We start from the raw sequence: 17,587 nt of genomic DNA, 5'->3' as shown, positions 1-17,587 counted from the left end.
CTTGTTTGGTAGAAACCACTAATTTGACCCAAACTGCAGGAGAAGCCAACCCTACACTCAATTAGTCGACACATAGCATGTAAATCAATTGAAGCTGCTACTTTTAAGTAAACAGCAGGTTTTCAACATGGTCAACAAGTGCTCATTTTAACATATTCTCGTATGAACCATATATATTATCTTACCTCCTGTACATTTCAAAGAATATGGTTGTCCAAAAACAACCGCATAGGGACCGTGTTTATTATTCTATTGTAGGTTAGTAGGCGGGGCTTATTTTAATAAACGGTTAGTAGTTGTGGTATGTCCCTTTATACAAACAACACGGTGTTGAGGCACGAATGTTCTAGAGACCTTTTTATGACTTATAATTGATAACTTATCGATTTATGACTTTCGAACACCGGTATACTACTGTTGCCTTTATCTTATACGATATATATGGGATCATTAAATTCCATTTAGGGAAACGAGCTTCGCTTTCACCCCATATGGAATTTACTGACCCCATATATATCGTCCTAGGTCACTATCCCACTATGTAAATAATTATATTTCAGTGAAGTTTTCAACCAAAAAAACATGTAAAATTAAAACGCATAGGATATTTTATGAATAACTTATATCCTAATATTTGAATCACATTGTTGAGGATAACGTTCTGTAAAATATAAAGCAATTGTCATCTGTCTATTGTGGAAAATATTAGTTGACCTGTTGACATCGTTTGGTATTAGTGTAGGCATTCGTGTATCTGTGATGTCTTATGAAGGAATGATAATAACACAGGTTTAATGGAATAAATGTTTCTCCTTAAAATGAATGCATAATCTTACTTTTGTTAAAATAATGGATTCTGTTTTGTGAAATTACCTCTCATACACTATTTTATTTCAATGCGATCCCGTTTTAAAGAATATTCGTTAATAAAGTGATGATATGCACCTCACCCAGTTAGTACCATTCTCGTAGGATGTTTCAGTTTGTGTCCACAAAATATATCGGAAGGTAACCATATGACATTTATTGGCTTATTATTGTAAAATACTATTGCCAATATATTTAATAGTGGAATGATGAACTGTTTAATTATTCAAATTTATGGAATTTTTCGTATAAACAACAAATTTATTTATTTTGTAAAATATATTTCTGTACTGCATTACTGTATACCTTACAACAAAAATATTTTTAGTTACCTGTGTACGTCAGTTTGTTCGGCAGCATTTTGTCGTCAAGTGTATTTTTCCAGTTTTTGTTAATATGTCTTTAGATTGAGTTGAGCCATTTCATCTGATATTTTATAGTGTGTCTTTTTAAGTTGCGATGTTACACTATTGTTTCAGGTAGGGATAAAGCTTTGTACCTATTAAAATGTCTAAACCCGCTGCATTAGTTTGCACCTGGCCTTAGTCAGTAAACCGATGTTTATTGGTTGTCGTTGTTTGGTATTGTTCATAAGTGTTTCTACATTCTCGTTTTTATATAGATAAGACCGTTGTTTTTCCTGTTTAAATGTTTTTATACTAGTCATATTTTAGGCCGTTTTTAGCTTTCTCTTTTTTGTGAACCAATGATCGGTGTTGAAGAAGGTACTTTGACCAATAATGGTTTGCTTTTACAAATTGAGACATGGATGGACAGTTGTCTCAATTGCACTCATACCACGTCTTATTGTATGTCTTTAACTCACACGGAACTATTTATTCATTCATATTTGAAATTTGAAGTTTTTTCAAAATAATATTTATCATTGACCTCAGGAATTTGTTAATGATTTATTGGAAAAAATGCATGAAAATTTAATACACTATAAACATAATTTTAAATTTAGACAATATTGGTCTTAAACATACACGAACTTCCTCTTTTTTCAGTATATGAGAGAGAACAAGGCATTCATCAGTTAATTCTTCCTCATGATCGGCAATCGATCAAAGATTTATTAGATTATAGAGAATTTTCCTATTTTATTTGCTTTAGAGCGGAAAATAGTATGTAGCATTATGGTAATTATTGTTATTCTACCACGGACTACAGAGTTTGATATTACCATCATTACTGTCATCATACTACATAGTGTTTCAATATAGGTTTTTAATAAACTTTTATAATGTTCAGTAAATACTTAAAACTCGTTTGCGCAACAAACCAGATCAAATTTTAAATATTGAACTTATTGATACGAAAGTTTTGATGGCGTTCAACCTTGATATTGTTTACAGGGAAATATACAAGATTGACTTCTTTTTCTACAAAAAAAAAACAATTAATTAATACAGTATTTGTTAGGTATTGTTGTTCTTGTACCTGTGTCTGTTATAACAATTTCTAGATGTTACATTTGAAGTTATTTTTCCTGAAGCGAGTTGAATGTTCTTTTTTGTCTATTAACAATCTTATATTATTCCAGTGGTGATAAAATTTTAGCTCTTCAGTGCATTGCAATCTGCGAATTGGTAGTTTACTTTAAATAGAGCAGTCAAATCGTATTTTCAAGTATCGATTTGCAGGAAAGAAAAATCTGTATTTGTTATTAAGATGTACTCTTTGTGGTGGTCTTTAAAAGCTATTTATGTATAGGTTACACGGGTTATCAATGTTCAACTCTCATAAATTAGCCACATGTAGAGCAGGATCTGTTTACCCTTACGAAGCATCTGATATCATCCCCCTTTTTAGTGGAGATCTTGATGCTTAGTCTTTAGTTGTCTATGTTGTGTCTTTTCTACAATTCTTTGTCTGTTTGTCTTTTTATTTTTAAGGTTTGGTGTTGTCAGTTTATTTTCAATCTATGAGTTTGACTGTCCCTATGTTATCTTTCGCCCCTCTTGAATAAAAAGATAGAAATCAAGGTAAACTAAAACAGAATTTAACCCAAGTTGGAACATTACCGTGTACGTCGACAGTGCAGTCTTCTGCAATACTGACACATTATATGCATCACTTAATTCTTGAAAGTGAAAATTGTTTTTGTCTTTCTCCCTCATATCTCTGTTTGAGCAGTTTTGATTAAGCAGTAATTATAACCTGATTAAGTACTCTATCGATACGGAAAGTTGATCCAGTGTACTCGTAATTTGTTTTCCACGATTAATTTTTGACAATTAAACTCCATATTTATGCCTTGCCGAAACTTCACAAAAGTCACTTAATTTTTTTTTTAACTTAAGTGAAATAAGGAAACATAATACTATTCTCTTTCCGATTTTTACAATTCAGTTATTTATATGCCATTAGTGTTGTTGGAATTTACCAGGATCACTTAAGATAATAAATTTGAACAAATTTATAGTAAATACCTCTAAATTAGAATATTGCATAGTGCTTTTGACCAATGGAATTGTAGAATTTATTGTTTTAGATTAAGTACGCGCATATGTAATAAAATGCTGATCCTAAACCCACAATGTGATACCTTATAAGCGCGCCGATGTAGTTCGCTCTCGAGGGTATCATCGGCTTCGTAGTCAGTGCGCCATTTCTAACATACAAAAGTGTCCGTTGATAATTTTCTAAATTATTTTCAAACTAAGGTTTAGACTTACTGCGGCAAAGTTGATGTGAGATAAATTTGGATATTTGTTATGTCTCTTTTTGGTCATTGAGCTCCTAAAATGATTAGGTCTTCACATGTTTGGGTTTTATATATTTGGGTTTGAGCCTTTCTGATAAGCAAACATAATAGAGTTTTTTTTTTAAAGCAACTTAGATTGAACTTTTCATTTTTATTTAGCAACATTTCAGGAGCGCCTGCATACAAAGCATATATTTACCGATATTACCATGCTTGTAGTTTCACTAATGATTTCCTTGATAGAGGTTTGATGCCCACAAGGAAGCTACTAAACCAAGAGTTCTAATTGGTGAAGCTGAAATCAGCCCTTCGTAATGTCACTAACTCAATCACGATTTGGTTGACTGTTATGGAATATTCGTTTCACAGATGATTAATCGCGTAACTACAACCCCGTCCCTTTTTATCGAATGGGTCCAACTGAATTAGACTTATAACTTGGGTTGTACTAACATGAGCATCACCATGGGTGTCACATGTGAAGTATTATCTGCTTACACTTCCGGAGCACCTTAGATCACCCTAAGTTTTTAGTGGTTTTCGTGTTGCATAGACTTTGGGTTTCTTGTATTTTTTGTACTATTGTTTGTATGTTGTTCCTTTTTTTTTAGCCTTGGCCTTGTCAGATTTTTTTCAAACTTTTAAGTTGCTTTCACTTTCTATGTAATTTAGTTGTCTATTATTATTTGTTTATTTCTTTAAAAAATAGCTTAATTGATAAAAGCCTTATGGAATGAAAAAATATGCGTTCAATATATTTAACAGTCGAATATTCTCCGGTGAATATCGTAGTAATTTTCTTTTCAGATTCCATGTAGGCAGCTTAGGCAAAATATATTCAGAAGGTAATAAACACAATTTAAAACGTAATTCAACCTCACTAGAGTCATAAATAGATCTTAAAGATAGTTAAACGAGATAATGGGACAATCTACCAGCTTTTGGATTTCACAGTTGAAAGCTTGCATTTCACATTATTGGAATCAAGTAGCATACCATAAATTACCTCAGATGAAAGGATGATGTTTGGCCCGATTTTAATACTTAAATTTATGTATTGAACGACATAGTTTTTAATGTTTTGTGACAGACATATTTTGAATGATAAGACCAATTAAATTGCACGTCATTTACAGCTGATAGATCTCATGTGAACGTCAGATGTTTATGAAATGATGATGCCAGCATATAAACAATTATTGAATCGGATTGTCAGGTTATGATTGATTAATATTAGAGATTAGTTATATAAATACACAAAAAAAAAAAAAACGTTTACACTAATAAAATCATCTGTTGTCTCGATCTTGCTTTTTGTAAGATTGTTTTCCTTTTCATGCCGTGGAGTAAATAGTTTTCTAATATTTTTTGTCTCAATGGAAACAATGTTTCATGTGTTTATATCAAAAATAGTTGTTTATATAGTAAGAACGTTAAGTTATATTAAATGAAAATTATACACAGTAGACATAGAGAAGCAGTTCAACGACTTTATTGAATTGAATTAAGAGATTAATATTGGCCATGATGTAATATGCTCCACTTTTTTTGGTTTTTGATTGTCCTTTTTTTGCCAAAAATGTCAAGAATAATTATTATAAAAGATTGATTACAAGACTTATAATCTTAAAGTATGTGGATAACAACTGTCAATACCATGTGGGTTTATTTGTTCGTTTCCAGATTTTATTTTAATTGAAATTGGTCGAATTTTTTAAATAAATTTAAAATAAAAGGATTGACATGAAAATGTTTTAACAGAACAAAATTGATATTAACCATACAGTTACTAATAATAGCTTTGTACTTGTTTGGCTTTGAACTATTTTGAACTAAGCGTCACTGATGACTCTTACGAAGACGAAACGCTCGTCTGGCATATTGAATTATATTCCTAGTACCTTCTTTTTCTTCTGAAGTTCACCCTATTTGCAGTATCACCGCATTAGAAATATCCTAGTTTTAGATAATTTTAATGAAATGTATTTATTTATAAAATATTAAAAATTTGTTAGGTTTACATATGTAACTTTGTTTAGGTAAAACAAAAATAATACAAATAAAAGGGAAAACTTGTATACTTGTGAAACTTTCATAACTAAGACTTTAGAATCGTAGTACCTCATACTTAAACTAACTCTTCTCAGAATTATTCGACATAGTGGACAATCTGAACATGACTCAGTGTAGACGTCACGCAAAATGTTATAGAAAATATAAAATATGTTTGTCTTGCTTTCTTGTCAATAGTCTATGCTGTTAAAATGATATGAAGGGACATCAAAAAGTCTCAACATACGATTCATAAAATTTGTGTTGAAGATATAACGAATAAATAAATATCTACAAAAACATATTCCTTTTGTCGTATTATCTTAAATAAGCTAGTAATTTGCATCATTGATATTCATGAAAAAAGTATGGTAACACGGAAACAGTTGCGCTAGTCACCAAATCGATCATAAAACGTCATCAGTGCTGGATTGTTACTTTGATTAACTAAAAATGACTTTATCGAAAAAAATACTGTATTTGACATATCATTAACAAACTATCAAATGTCCACACTTTAACAACTGATGTTTGTTTACCTTTTATGTGATCGTAAAATAAAAAAAGAACTCATATAAACAAAGAAGAAATTAAGGAATAAAAACAATCTTATTTTCTTCAATAAATAAATTAATATGAATGAAATCAAACGTTTTTTTGTGTGTTAGTTTACAAGAACAATCTATTAACAAATGCAGATAAATCATTTGAATACTCAATTATAATTTATATTGTTTTAAACTTATACTGTGAGTTCAGCATCGACAAGAAAGGGTCCCATTTTTCAATTTCTATTCAAAGCGATCGATTGGTTTTATTTCAAAATCGTATCTTCGTATTGTTTACAAAGAGATACAGATTTTGGAATCCAAACTATTTTTTGTTCTTTTTGTTTGGAGAATGCAAAGTATGGTCTATTACACATATTGTCATCGCAGTATTTTGGTCGACGTCTCTTAAAAATTAGTAACATACCCTCTACCCTATCATTTGAATTTTACTTATCTTAATTGACATGTTACACTTGGAATTTCACTGCATGTCACTTTTGATGCGGACTTCGGTGCATGAGAAATTACGATTGAAGTAAGCACCACGCAGAAGTAGAATTACAAAAAATACAGAACTCGGAAAAAAATCCGAAACGGAAAGTCCTAATTGAATGACAAGGGAAATCATGTCTGAACGCAAAATTGGTTTTAGCGGGTTTTATGTTTTTTACTCTTTAGTTTTCGAAGTATTGTTTTATTTTACAAAAATACCTGTATATACCTGTACACACATTAAGTTACACCAGAGTCGAGATGTTGTAATATTTGTACTATAACCAAACAAATTTGGAAAATATAAACCTTGTGAAAAGTCCAAGTGTGTTTTGATAAACAATATCTTTTAAAAAAAAAAAATAACGCAATTTTTTGTCAATTTGGTAACACATATCAGCTATGCCTTCTGCAGAGTAGAACACCAAAAGAAATATGCGATATTTCATGTGTAGGAACCGTTTACTTGTTCTCCTATGACGATTACCTTTTGTTCCTGTACATTTTCTGTTTTTTTCTACTTTGAAGACAATGACAATTGCATTTTGTTTTCGACTCATGTGTTTAAATATCCCTTTGGTATCTTTCGTCACTCTTTTTTTCTGATACATATTAATAACCAATCATATGATTAACAAGTCAAATTCAGTACAGTTAATCTAAAAGCCAAACACATGTCGAAAGCAGATTATAGCAACAGATAAACGATAAAGATAATTGAGAATGCATGATAATCCGAAAGTTTCTAACAACTTTGGAAACTGTATCGGTATATGCTCTTCAAGGAATACTTCAAAATAAATCAAAATGATATTATTTCCACTTAAAAGAAGCCAGATACATGACGAGAACAGGTTATAATTTCACGGTAACGATAGAAAACATTATGGATCAATAAAGATCAAAATAAAAACTTGGAAACTAACATTGTGTTTATTTACTTTAAAGTAGAACGAATTAGACATGAAAATATTTATTTGTTAAAAAAAGTGCCAACCTTTTATATCTGAATGAGATGGAAAAATCATTAATTTTCGTTATAAGGTGACACAGAATCATATAATGCATTCACAATGCTTGAAACATCAGTAAAACAACTGAGACAAAAATACTGAAAAATCAAAACGGACAGTTTAATTAAATGGTAAAATGAAATGATAAAACACACCAAACGAAGTGACGCTTTGCCTAATTTATACCCAAGGCTTAAGTTGTTAAAACATTTCTTTGATTATCAAAACTCGAATTCAGATACGGGAGAAAACTATTTACATTTAATGTTTCCAGATAATGGTAAAAAAAAAAAATAGTATACTGATTTCAACTTTGTTAACATTTGATAATTATCAACCTTCACTGGCATATTCTAAGATGAAAACTGTGAAATAAAATCTTTAAGTGTTTAAAATAGTGTATAGTTATTTAGTGCTATTGGCGTATCAAACAATAAACATACTGATCTTTTATGTGTTTCCATGCAAACTCTAACAAAGAAAAATAAACTAAACACATAACATTGTTTTTTCAATCCCATAAAATATGGATGCAATTATTTTCTTAATAAGAAATATTTCGGTTAAGAAAACCATGTTCAACTTATCAAAACAAAACATTTGAGAACAAATAACTCTCCCCATGAACAAACAAAGGTCGATGACTTAATCATCCTAAGGATATATACAATGGTCTACGTAAGTTGTTTTGGAAGGAAATTACCGGAGATTGAAAGCATGTATCATACATATTAAGGGAACACCACGACACAGTTATAATGAGTAGAATTAAAAAAAAGATTTATGGTAACAAAACATTGTAGAATTAAAAACCAATTGTTCAGAGAACCATTGATGGTCTTTCCACCAGTAAAGATATTTTTTTTATATGAAAATATTCAAATTTGGTTTTAAATGTCAATTTTAGCCGTCAAATGACAGCTTAATGAACGCTGATTCCAAAAATATATGGTTTCTATACAAATAGATGTAAATAAGGGCGATCATTCTTTACTTCCGGTTTAAAAGATGTTACTTCCGGTTTAAAAGATGTTCCTTCCGGTATTTTTCGATAGTTTACTTGACACTGATTCCATAAATATATGGTTCTATATACTTTTACATTAATTTAGTACAAAATATAGCTACTTCCGGTTTACAAATTGTCACTTCCGGTTGGCTTTTTCTAGATCACATTGCTTGCAACCTAATGCAAAAAAAACCATGGCTTTATCATGTATACATATGAGGTAAAAGCAAAGGTCAAAATCTAGAACGTTAAATTTACATATGACCTTGAGCTCAATTTCAAGGTCATCAGCCAAGGACCTCAAATCAAAAGACTGTAGGCCTCTACCTTAAACTGTTAATGAGTTATATTACCATATTACTAATATTAGATATAAAAGGGGGGAAAACTCGCCTCAAACGTCTACATACTCTTTCAACTAATATTTACGTGTTACGACATGTCGCAACTAACAATTCTGTGAAAACATTTTGTCGATATCTTATAAGATTTCTGAAAATAAGAGATAACAAGCCAAAATCAAAATTTTGAACATGACCTTGACCTTTGACCTTGACCTCATTTTCATTATTTTGGACCAAAGACCTCAAAACAAAAGACCCTAGGCCTCTAACACTTATGGTTTTCCAGTTAAAAATGCATATCACTTATATCAAATATAAAAGGGGAAATAACTCTCATATGGAGTCTCCGGATAGCTGCGGTGAAAATAAATCAAATCATCCTGAGGATATAACGAGCAATTTGGTAAAAGAAATTTGTCGGTTTCTTATACGGTTGCAAATATTAAGCGATCACAAGAAAAACAGTGTTCGGGGAGATAACTCTTACACTGAAAAGATTTTGGTTACGCGGTGTCAGTTTCAAAAGCGTATTAATTGTTCGATATCATATACCATATATCTAAGCGACATCTTGCGAAACAAAAAAATTGCGAAGGAACAAAAAGTTGGCGGAAGAAAAAAAATAATAATTAAAAACCAATTGTTCAGAGAACCATTGATGGTCTTTCCACCAGTTAAGACCTTTTTTATATAAAAATATTACAATTTGGTTTAAAATGTCAATTTTAGCGCCAAATGACAGCTTATTGAACGCTTATTCAAAAAAATATATGGTTTCTATAAAAAAAATATATCGAAAAGGGAGATAATCTTTTACTTCCGGTTTAAAAAGTTTACTTCCGGTATTGTTTGATAGTTTACTTGACACTGATTCCAAAAATATATGGTTCTATATACTTTTACATTGATTTAGTACAAAAAAAGCTACTTTCGGTTTACAAAAGGTCACTTCCGGTTGTGTTTTTTAAGGTCACATTGCTTACAACTTAATGCAAAAAGTCCCATGGCTTTATCATGTGTACATTCATGTGTACATATGAGGTAAAAGCAAAGGTCAAAATCTAGAACGTTTAATTAGCATATGACCTTGAGCTCAATTTCAAGGTTAACCAAGGACCTCAAATCAAAAGACTCTAGTCCTCTACTTTATATTGTTAATGAGTTATATTACCATACGTATGATATTAGATATAAAAAGGGGGAAAACTTGCGTCAAATGTCTACGTACCCTTTCGACTAAAATTTATGTGTTACGACATGTCGTAACCAACAATTGTGTGAAATTATTTTGTCGATATCTTGTATGACTTCTGAAAATAAGAGATAACAAGCCAAAATCAAAATTTTAATCATGACCTTGACCTTTGACCTTGACCTCATTTTGATTTTTTTGGACCAAGGACCTCAAATCAAAAGACCCTAGGCCTCTACCACTTATGGTTTTCCAGTTAAAAATGCATATCACTTATATCAAATATAAAAGGGGAAATAACTCTCATATGGAGTCTCCGGATAGCTTCGGTCAAAATGAATCAAATCATCCTGAGGATATAACGAGCAATTTGGTAAAATAAATTTGTCGGTTTCTTATACGGTTGCGAAGATTAAGCGATAACAAGAAAAACAGTGTTCGGGGAGATAACTCTTACATTAAAAAGATTTTGGTTACGCGGTGTCAGTTACAAAAGCGTAATAACTGTTCGATATCATGTGCCATATCTCTAAGCGACATCTTGCGAAACAAAAAAACTGCGAAGGAAAAAAAAGTTGGCGGAAGAAAAAAAATAATAATAATAATAATAATAATCAGAAGAAATCCAATAGGTCTTTCCACGGAAAAGTGGAAAGACCTAATAATCAGAAGAAAACCAATAGGTCTTTCCACGGAAAAGTGGAAAGACCTAATAATAAGAATAAGTTTACGTTACAATCATATTTTATATTATCGCAGACAAAATATGAATTCTTCATAGTGTTAAGTACATAGAGCAAGTGGTACTACAATGTATGAAACGTTATGTACACAATGCAATAAATGTTCTTTGATGCATTAAGGAAACATTTTACACCAAAGATGATGGTATTCAAATTGTTCTCACAAACTGTTGATGTTCACCTCCTTGAAATGAGTTCAAAGAGAGAATATGCACATATTATAAGTTTTATAGCTCCAGCTAGAGAACGGAATGTGTGGCTACATTTATCTACTTTCCATTCCTAATAACATTACTAGACTGCGTTATAGACTGATTTGGGAATTTTGTAATACATAATAGAAATTTAACCTCTTAATATTGTATTATATAACAAATAAAGACACCCAAAGGTAATAAACAGTATCTGCCTTACATGATAATCTAATTGGTTATTTCTCAAAGCGTAGGTGGTCGTAATACGTTATTTGTCAAGTTCTGTGTAATAACAATAACGTCTCTACCATACTTTCCGTTTTGAATTTTCCTCGGATTTCGGTAGTTTTGTTATATTACTTTATTATGTAAGAGTTATCACATGTGTAGTTTGAAAATGTTTTGTTGATGAGTATAGTAGTAATTATACATTTTATTCTGTGTATGCTTGTATACCTGATAGCATTTGAACGTCTCATTTTCGTAAAGACTATCAAATAAATACTAAGAATTTTCGACCCCAGTAATACATTATCTTAGCTTCTAAAACCCTTTTAGAATTTTGGTCTTACATATAAATACTCTTCATCGTTGTGCTTTATTCGGCCTTATAACCATGTAATTCGAGTGTAACTGCTAAATATTTAGTAGACAATACGGGCGTCTGACGTACAATTTTGGAGCCTGATATGTACGATGAGTTTGTTAAAGTGAAACAAAAGGAATAACAGAAACACAAACAATTCAAGTAATTCAAGCACTTTGTAAATTTCAGTTATTATATAAATAAAGGCAACAGTAGTATACCGCTGTTCAAAACTCATAAATCTATGGACAAAAAACAAAATCGGGGTAACAAACTAAAACTGAGGGAACCGCATTAAATATTAGAGGAGAACAACGACACAACATTAAAATGTTACACACACAGCAACGGACTAAGCATTAGACAGCATCCGATGAGAATAACCTATATAACATCAAAACCAAATACATGAATTTGGGATAGAAAAGTACCGTGACACGTCTTATTGTAATGTGAATTCACACTCAAAAATAGGAGAAAACAAACGACACAACGGAAACACAACGTAAAAATGTTACACACACAGAAACGAACTATGATATAACAATGACCATTTTCCTGACTTGGTACAGGACATTTTTAAAGAAAAAAATGGTGGGTTGAACCTGGTTTTGTGGCATGCCAAACCTCGCACTTTGATGGCATTGTTAAATATAACATTAAAATGACAACATAATAATACAGGACTACAATACAAATAAATAGCAGAACGTATTAGGCATAGAAACACATGAATAATAGATAACAAAAGGCATCAGATTTAAAATTCATTACGTCAAAAACGCGCCTTGTCCAAACAAGACTAACCAGTGACGCCCAGGTATAAAAGTTCGAAAGTCAAAAAAAGGGGGACAAAGTTGTACAGCTCTGAGGATCAAAAGTTGAAAAAAGTTGTGCCAAATACGGCTAGGGTTTTTTGCTTGTGATAAGAACATCCTTATTATATAGAACAATTTATGCTGTTGCAAACAGTAAATTTTATCAAATGAATATAAAAGATTTACATGATCAAACTGACGTTAACTAATTACAGAAAACAAAACCATAATACATAATGCATTGAAGACCAACACAGAAAATAGACACATCCGACTCAGTGACAAACCAGGCCTGAACGCACAAAGTCATAATCATGACGTCACATACGAAGTGTTGAAAAGGTACAATATTACGTCATGCAGACATTTGAATTTCTGAAACAGCACACATATGACGTCATATTTGAAAAATTATTTCTAAAAAATAAGATAGAAATAGGATTGAATTAAGATTATAATAGAACTAAATACTGATATTACATTTAAACACAATGCACATTGCAATATTAATCAATAGCAATTAACTATGTTATATATATGTCCGGTTTGTTTTGAATCTAACTTCAAACATAAAAATCGTACAGATTACGTTGAACAAAATCAAAACTAATAAATGAAGGCGGTGATTAATTTTCTTTACCATAACACATGAATTTAATAGAAAAGACGTCAACCAATTTGACAAAATCCGATGAAAATTACAAATATAACATCAAACTAAATACATGAATTTGGGATAGATAAGTACCGTAACACGTCTTATAGTAATGCGAATTCACACTCATCAAAACAGTCACAATCGGGAATAAGTCACGTTCGGTAAATAAAAGATTAGACGACGTAATGACAAACCACAATCTACCATGTGGTAAAAATGTTCTTAGCTAGTTTGGTCAAAGACACATCATATGGATCAACTAATTCGTGATGGTGTCCATAAAATTTACGGAGTGTCAATTTTAATCTGTCCTCCTCATAACTTTGTTGAAGCAGTTTCTGTGTAAGGAGCACACTTCTGTATATGAAATTTGTATAGTGTGAACATGCACGAGAATAACGTATCAATTGTGATATGTAAACACCATACGAAGGGGCAGAGGGTATGTTACTACTGAGAAATGGGAAATTGATAATTGGGAAGTTGAAATCGTCCCGTTTATCATAGATTTTCGTGTGGAGTCGTCCATCTGCGTCAATATTGAGGAAAAGATCAAGGTATGAAGCTGTCCTTCTAGTGTCAGTAGTATCCTTAATTTCAAGTTCGCTGGGATATATGAGATGTAAGTTTTGGCTGAAATATGGGTCATTCAATGATAGAACATCATCAATATATCGAAAAGTAAAATTAAAGAATTTCGCAAGGTGTTTTTCTTTTTGTCTTTTAGAAGGTTCTGAATGAATTCTGCTTCATACGAGTTCAAAAACAAATCGGCCAGTAGAGGTGCACAATTATTACCCATTGGAATACCGACTGTCTGTTGAAATATAAATCCTCCAAACTCAACAAATATATTGTCGATCAAAACGTCCAGCATTTTGATAATATCATCTTCAGTATATTTTCTTGAAGATTCAGTGTGATTCTTGACAAAATATGAATTAGTGTAACCCAAAACCAGAAATTTGTATCTACGATTCCCATTTTTATAGAAAAAGCTCTGTTTTATGAGATGGTGAAGTCGATCTTTCAACTGAGCATGGGGAATAGTAGTGTATAGCGTAGAAAAATCAAAAGTCTTTATGTTACTGCAAAATTGCAAAGATTGTGATCGAAGATTAAGCAGTAGATCTTTCGAATTTTTGAGAATCCACATCTGGTTAACACCAGTGGTAGAATATATCTCATCACAATACTTTTGAAGCCCATCTTTAACTATAGAAAGAATAGTAGTCAATACTTTAGAAAGATGTTTAGTCGAACATTTTGAAGAACCAGCTATGTATCGTTCTTTATATGGAGTTTTGTGTAATTTAGGTATCCATTATAAGGAAGGTAAATTTTCTTCGTTTTCTTTGATGTTGATACCAAAAGAAAGAAGGACAGATTTATGATTTTGTAAAATTTCGTCCTTGGTAAATGATGTTAAAGAATATGTAGGGTTACCAGTAGTTTTATTTATTCCAAGCTCTGTTGTGAGACATTGTTCGAAAGTGATGGATCGATTGAGAGAAAACAAATCCGGTTACAAACGAAAACCGAGGGAAACACATCAGCTAAAAGAGGAAAACAACGACACAACAGAGACACTAATGTGAAAAAAAACAGACGATAATGTAACACACACAGAAACGAACTATAAGGTAACAACTGTTATTTTCCTGACTTGGTACAGGACATTTAAAGAAAAATGGTTGGTTGAACCTGGTTTTGTGGCAAGCCAAACCTCGCGGTTTTATGGCAATGTTAAATATAACATTAAAAGGACAAAATTACACGACAGGAATATAGAACAAATAAATTCCTGAACATATATAATATCTTTTCAAAAATCCATACCAGCAAATAAAACATTATTTTGCAGTGTGGGATACAAATGTCTACTTCATTAGACACTATCTATATAACTGTAACTCTGAATTTACTTTCATTAGCAGATTGTATATTATTCTAATACAACGCTTTTCTTTTACTTTGAACACAAAGCCATGTTATAATTCTAATAAATCATGGGTTGTTTAAAAGTACGTTTTAAAGTGAAGACCAATGTTCAATGTATTCATTAGGTCATTGCTGACACGTACCTATCGAACTTGGAGAAATACATAACCCGTAAAAAAGAGGAAAAAATATCACCACCACAATGTTAAGGATTAATGTATTGAATCAGAAGAACAAAATTATTTTCAATCGGTGTTCTATAACACATTGGTACACTTGATCTCCTAAATTACCTTTTACCATTCGAAAGTTAAAAAGCTTTTCTATCCCAAATTCATGTATTTGGTTTTAATGTTATATTGGTTATTCTCATCGGATGTTGTCTAATGCTTAGTCCGTTGCTGTGTGTGTTACATTTTAATATTGTGTCGTTGTTCTCCTCTAATATTTAATGCGTTTCCTTCAGTTTTAGTTTGTTACCCCGATTTTGTTTTTTGTCCATAGATTTATGAGTTTTGAACAGCGATATACTACTGTTGCCTTTATTTTATAATAGATATCAATCAGTTGTGTATTTCTTTTTTGTAAAAGGGAGTTGTGATGACTATAAGGTACATTGTTTGAAATCATTTCTAATAGGAAAACTGAAATCAGATGACAATTATTAATATACATAATTCATCCATTTGACTGTAAATCGAAACTGCAATGAAAACATCGAACCTATGACGTCAAAATGATCATTAAATCAATTCATAACACTCATAATGTCAGCCTTCTTACGAAAAGATTCTGCTAATGATGACTTGAATATATTTCTTAGAAAGCTGTTTTCCTATATTCACAGTATGACAGCATTAGTGCAAAGTTGAATTTCAAGTGACACTTAAGTTCAAAGTTTAAATTCAAGTGACATTAGTACGTATTTTTGAACACGCAATCAAAATGTAAATGTCTTAACCCTTTCCCTTTCATGCATTGTAGACCTTTACTTATCGAAAATACATTATCAAAGTTTAAATGAATACAGCATTCGCATCAATGGTCATACACATGTCATGTTGGGCTCAAATGAAAGACAATTGGTAAAATATTTCAAAAAATTAAGTTTGAAGATAATTCGTCATTTTTTGGTCACGTGGTATATTTCTAAAAGTCACGTGACCGTTGGAGAAAAAGTGAAAAAATACGAAATCACTGGGCAAAAAGTCGTGCAGAGACATATTGGTGGGCTAATAGAGTCAGGTTTTGGTGGAAACACAATGCCTCGAGTCTGTTGTAGTCATAAAGTTATCATAGTGGTATAAATAGACGCATAACGTGCTAGAGACCTTGAAATATCGATGTCCGTAACATTCAAAATAAACGATTTTAGACGCTCTTTTTCTACGATTTCAAATTTGGACCCTAGTTATTTGTCTAATTCGTTTTCAATCAATCAGCAACCTAAACTTTGTTTTTACAAGGGAAAATTTATTGAATTACCAATGCTAGCTTGATCTGGGACACCCTTGACCGAGCCCGATGGAGCAAAGGGGGTAAAAAAGGGGGCCAATTTTGCACACACATTCTTTTAAAAAAATTTCGAAGGTTTCCGTTTTGAAATTGAAAGTAAAGTTAAGTTAAGTTACATTTAATATAGGAAATTAATTTTCTAACTCCGGCAGTGGGATTCGAACTCTCAATCTTAGCGCCTTGGGATAGATCAGTGTACCCCTGCGCCACTGGCATTGTAGTAAATTTATTGAACTTTAAGTACTTCAGTCTACTAATACGGAAGAAATTAAAAAAAAAAATAATAATATAAAGATTCTCACCCAGTTTGTTTTCTTTTTGGAATTATGTGTTCAGATGACAATTTTTGTTGCCAAATGCATGATTTTTACGCAAATCTAGGAGGAATCCACTCTTTAAAATGTCATTTTGTCATTGAAATATACATGTTCCTTTATTCAAACAAAAGTGTTTTCAACTTTAGTATACCGCAACACTTACGAAACCATGTTTTGTTACATCTATTTCAACTTTGCAAAAAAAAAATCAGAATATTTTAGCGGTTTTTGTCTCTTTTCTTATAATATCTTTAAGAGATGACTTCAGATTTTTAGCGTATTTCAAGTTTGTGATTGCGCTGCTACACTAAAAATTACATTTGCAACTAGTGTACAAGTTAGAACTATTAGTTTAATACTATTCTTCAAAAACTCACTGCACAGTTATTGAAAAAAGTCATAAATCCTCTTAAAAGAGCAGTTTAATTCTTTTTGAGAATATTCCTCAAAATTCGAAGAAAAATAAATGTTTTTTACAGAAAAAGTACACATCAGTAAGGGGCGACTTGTTTATTAACTAATAAAGATAGAGGTTTGATGCACATTAAGTCTAAATGTCCCAAAAAAATCTTGAAATTGGTTTCA

The sequence above is a fragment of the Mytilus galloprovincialis genome, chromosome 9 (assembly GCF_965363235.1).
Source record: "Mytilus galloprovincialis chromosome 9, xbMytGall1.hap1.1, whole genome shotgun sequence".
Lineage (NCBI taxonomy): Eukaryota > Metazoa > Mollusca > Bivalvia > Mytilida > Mytilidae > Mytilus > Mytilus galloprovincialis.
This window is presented reverse-complemented; position numbering follows the sequence as displayed.